General features: G+C 25.4%; 1 protein-coding gene across 1 annotated transcript in view; it reads left to right on the top strand.

Annotated features, from left to right (window-relative positions):
* Nucleotides 1-5,607, top strand: part of LOC117167851 — a 435,057-nt gene that overhangs the window by 371,184 nt on the left and 58,266 nt on the right. The gene's annotated exons all lie outside the window — the stretch shown is intronic.

The following is a 5,607-nucleotide window of genomic DNA, read 5'->3' as shown; positions in this document are numbered from 1 at the left end:
ATATCAAAGAAAGTTTATTTATAAATTGATAAATCGCTCTCAATATCGCTCTTAAAGTTTGGAATATTAGGAAATGAGACAATAAATTCTGTTTGTATATTTAGTTTGAGTAATAATTTGAAAAAAAAAATTATCCGAGTAAAAAATAAATGTGTAAAATTATTTTCATTTGTTTGCGCCCACTACGTCCACACGGATTAAAATATCGTGTTGAGAATTGGAAAGATTAAATAAAAAGCACTATGTATATATTAATATGTTTATAATATCAAAGAAAGTTTATTTATAAATTGATAAATCGCTCTCAATATCGCTCTTAAAGTTTGGAATATTAGGAAATGAGACAATAAATTCTGTTTGTATATTTGGTTTGAGTAATAATTAAAAAAAAATTATAAATGTGTAAAATTATTTTCATTTTTTTTTGCGCTCACTACGTCCACATGGATTAAAATATCGTGTTTAGGATTCAAAAGATTGAAAAAAAGCACTAAAGAACATTTATATATATTAATATGTTTATAATGTCAAAGAAAGTTTATTTATAAATTAATAATTCGCTCTCAATATCGCTCTTAACGTTTGGAATTTAGAAAATGAAACAATAAATTCTGTTTGTATATTTAGTTTGAGTAATAATTTGAAAAAAAATTATCCGAATAAAAAATAAATGTGTAAAATTATTTTAATTTTTTTTGCGCCCACTACGTCCAGACGGATTAAAATATCGTGTTTAGAATTTAAAAGATTAAAAAAAAAGAAAGTTTATTTATAAATTGATAAATCGCTCTCAATATCGCTCTTAAAGTTTGGAATTTAGGAAATGAGACAATAAATTCTGTTTGTATATTTAGTTTGAGTAATAATTTTAAAAAAATTATGAATGTGTAAAATTATTTTCATTTTTTTTGCGCTCTCTACGTGCACACGGATTAAAATATCGTGTTTAGGATTCAAAAGATTGAAAAAAAGAACTAAAGAACATTTGTATATATTAATATGTTTATAATGTCAAAGAAAGTTTATTTATAAATTAATAATTCGCTCTCAATATCGCTCTTAAAGTTTGGAATTTAGAAAATGAAACAATGCTTAAAAATTTTACTATATTGTTAAAATCATTCTTTTCTTTTTTGTTTTTATGGAAATTCTTTTTTTTTTGAAATTGAAAATCCAACTGTTATTTCGGTGAAATTTTTATTCTTATTTTTTTCTGGTTGAAGAGTCTTGATTTTAGTTAAATATATTGTTGAATGTGAGTTTATCTTTTTTATTTGAAAATTCTACTAGTGGCTTAAAAATTTATCAATTTCTTTAAACAAATTTTTTTGTAGAAACGTAATCTTCTTGGTTGATTCATTTTTTATTTTTTTGGTTGTAGTTGAAAATTCCTCTCTTTATTTGAAAATTTAATAATTTTATTAAAAATTCTTTGTGTTGTTGTTCAAAATTCATTGTTCAAATGTAGATTCACCTATTTCAATCGAAGATTCATCATTTTATTTAAAAATTCATTTTCTTGATTAAAAATTGGACTATTTTGCTGATTATTAGATATTTTTGTAGAAAATAAATTTTTTACAATAAAATTGTAAGTTCTTTATTTTGATAGAAACTTTAAACTTTTTAGTTAAAAATTCAACTGTTTGGATGAAAAGTTATCTTTTAGTTGAAAATTCAACTGCTTGGCTAAAAATTCATGTATTATTTTTAAATTCATCTTTTTTGGTATAAGATTAATCTTCTTGGTCTAAAATTTACATTTTTGGTTAAAAATGAGTTTTTCTTATTAAAAATTAACATTTCTTTGAAAAAAAAATTATTTTGTTCATAAGTATTCTTTTTCTTTGGAAAATTGAAAGGTTAGGTTGGAAATATCGTCTTTTTGATTGACTTCCAATTGTTTCTTTATTTAAAATAAAAATTTCTTTGCGCTGAATTTCTTTTGTAAAAAAAATCCAAGTATTATTGCTTGAAAGATCATTCTTAAAGTTATTGTTTTTGATTCAAAATTCCACTATTTTGTTAAAAATTCACCAATTTAGATAAAAATTTAACTTTTTTGTTGAGATTTAATTTTTATTGTTGAAAATTTATCATTTTAGTTGAAAATTCGTCTCTTTGATTAAAAATGTATCTATTCCAGTTTTGGTTGGATTTTAGTTTGGATGAAGATTCGTGTTTTCTATTTAAACTTAAATTTTTTATTTAAAAATTTAATGATCCCATTTTGGGTTAGACATTTATCTTTTTTGTTTGTTTGTTTATCTATTTAGTTGAAAATTCAACTGTTTGTTAAAAAGTTAAACTCCTTCATTAAATTTTTCTTTTAATTTCAAAATGCACTATTTAGTATAAAATTCTGTTTTTTTTTTTGTAGAATTCAACTGTTTTTTATTTAAAATTAAAATCTGTTTTGGTTGAAATATCAAATATTAGATTTTTCTTTAAGAATTCGTCTTTTTCATTTAAAAATGTTACTAATTCGTTAAAAGTAGAACTCCTTTGTTAAAAATTCATTTCTTTTTGTTCGAGGATTCATCATTTTAGTTGAAAATCCACTTCTGCTTAAAAGTTTCATTTTTGTCTTGAAAATTAATTATTTTAATTGAGAATTTAACTACTTCAATTGAAGATTTATTATTATAGTTATAAATTCATCTCTTTGGTTGAAAGATTAACTATTTTGTTGAAAATTCGTTTTTTTTTGTTAAAAATAAATTTATGAAACTAAAAATTTACCTATTACATTGTTGGTTGAAACTTGAAATTTTTTAGTTAAAGAGTCAAGTATTTTGTAGTCAGTTCGAAGTTTTATTGAACATGTTTTGTTAGTCCTAGAAACTTAAAATTTTTTTTAATTTAGAGAAGCTTGTTGCAAAGACGAAGTTTCATTTGTTTTATAATTTTAACTTATAATATAAAAATAGATATAACCACTTTGACTATAAAGCAATTAAAATCAACCTTCGATTTTCTACTTTGATTGGTAGAAGCGATTCAACAACTCAAAGTCCTTGTAATATTTAAAATATTACTATCCAGTTTTTTCATTTTCCAAATAATGTATTTAGACAACATTTTCATTCCATAATGTAAAGACTAGGTAGTTTATTATTGAAAATGCAATTTTTGCAAATCATGCAACTGCACTATTTATCTTAGAAATTAAGATCTTTCAAGTCCCATGAATTTTAAGCATAGATCCCATGTAGCCTATGTAGTGAAAGTCAATCTCTTTTAAAGTTCAGCGTTAGATCTATTAATCTTGAATATTAATGAACCAAAGAATAGAGGTGGTCAGGAATAAATAAAAAAATTAACGGGATTTATTAGTCTGATGGTGACGATATCGGGTTCGAGAAAACATTACACTTGTAAATCCCGATACTTGAGAAGACTTGACGCATCATGAACTCCTACGTGATCGCATAAGCCTTTTGCAATTATGCTCAAGAAACTTATGGTGGTCTTCCCCTCTGAATATAGACATTACTTCGATTAAGATGAAAACCTTGGATTACAATGATCGTTTTACTAACATGAATCACAGCTTATGGAGGCAATCCTTATGCTACTTTCCGATAAAGACAGACTTTGACGAGGCCTTGGTGATTATATTTCCTGTGTTCCCATTCTCGGATCCGGTCTTCATCTTTCTGATAAACGAAATTAAATTAAAATAGTTGAGTTTTTTTTTATTCGCATGTAGACTATCAGTCAGAATTGTGCATCAATCTATTTTTTAATGATTGACTGAGTTCTCTTATGTTTAATTATATTAGAAAAACTTTTTCTTTTTTGTACAAGGTTTATCATACCCTAAACGTTATCTGATTTTCATCGAAGATAGCTTAAATTGAAGGTGTTGGCATGTAGAGATGTAATGACCATATGACATTTTCAATTTCATAGTGATTTTTTTTTGTTATGAATAATTGGAAAACAAGAAAATGAGGAAATTTTGTTTTTATTTGACTATAATGGATGTTTTTATATTAGTCTGATTTCTTTCAAAGATGGCTCAAATGGAAGGTCTTGGTATGTCGATATACGAAAAACATGTCTTTGTCATAGTATAGCATAGAAAAATAATGAAATTTTATGTTTTAAACAGTTATGCTAGTCTTTCCTTTTATATCGACTGTCTTCGATGATGGCTCAAATTGAAGTATTTGGCATGTCTATTAAGGTTTAAAAATAAAATTTGTTATATAATCGTATTGTCTTTTTATATCAGTGGATAAAAATGAGAAAAATTGGGAAATTCTGCTTTTTAGCCTATGCTAGAAGCTTTACTATTATTCCGATTTTCTTCAAAGATGGCTCAAATTAAAACATTTGGCATATCTATTCAGGTTTAATAAAATTCGTCATATCATATTTTTCTTTTGTTATATCAGTGAATGAAAAATAATAAAATTTGGAAATTTCGTTTTTTAGCATATGCTAGAAATTTTTCTTTTATTTTAATCTTCTTTGGGGATGTCTTGAATAAAAAAGTTTTGGCATTTAGAAATGCAATAAGAACATAAGATTTTCTATTTCATAATGATGTTTTTTTATTGTCATCAAAGATTGAAAAACAAAAGAAATGAGGAAATTTAGTTTTTAGACGACTACGCTGGAAGGTTTTCTATTAGCATGTTCTATGCTCCAGTTTATTATAGAAAAATAAGGAAATTTTATGATTTAGACCACTATGCTAATCTTTTCTTTTAGATCACTTGTTTACAAAAAAAGTTAAAAACTAATAGGATTTATTTTGGCGACCGCTATTATCAAAGATTATTACAATTGAATGAATGCTTCTTCGAGGCCTTTCATATGGTCTATTTCCAAATCCCTTTATTTACATCTGATGTTCCGGTATCAGAAATTGATCCTTCCTCAAGGCTGTAACAAACAAGTTTTTAAAAAATATTGCTAAGGATTTACGCAACCTAATTATACATTTTAAAACACATCGCACTACAATAAAATTGTGTACTTCTTCGGTGGCAAAATTTGGTGATTCTTTGAATGTTATTGATTATTAGGAAATCTTATGATTTAGACCTGTATGCCAATCTTTTATTTTAGATCGCTTGTCTTGGAAGATGGCCCGAATTAAATCGTTTGTCATGACTATTAATTTAAAAAAAAATTCTTATATCATAGTATTGTTTTGTTATATCAGTGGATGAAAAATGAGAAACGTTGGGAAATTTTGTTTTTTAGCCTATTCTGGCAGCTTTTCTATTAGTCCCATTTCTTTTGAAGATGGTTTGAATTGAAACATTTTGCATGTCTATTGATGTTTAAAAATCAAATATGTTGTATCATGATAGTATTCTTTTCATATCAGCAGATGAACCATGAGAAACAATGGAAAATTTCGTTGTTTAGCCTATGCTGGAAGTTTTTCTCTTAGTTTGATCTTCTTTGGGGATCTCCCAAACAAGAGGTTTTGGCATGTAGATGTGCAATAAAAACATAACATTTTCTATTTTATAATGATGATTTTTTTGATTATTATCAAAGATTCAAAAACAAAAGAAAAATTTTTTTAGATGACTATGCTGGAAGCTTATCTATTGTTCCGACTTTTTTCGCAGATGGGTCAAA

The sequence above is a fragment of the Belonocnema kinseyi genome, chromosome 2, assembly GCF_010883055.1.
Source record: "Belonocnema kinseyi isolate 2016_QV_RU_SX_M_011 chromosome 2, B_treatae_v1, whole genome shotgun sequence".
Classification (NCBI taxonomy): Eukaryota; Metazoa; Arthropoda; class Insecta; order Hymenoptera; family Cynipidae; genus Belonocnema; species Belonocnema kinseyi.
This window is presented reverse-complemented; position numbering and strand designations above follow the sequence as displayed.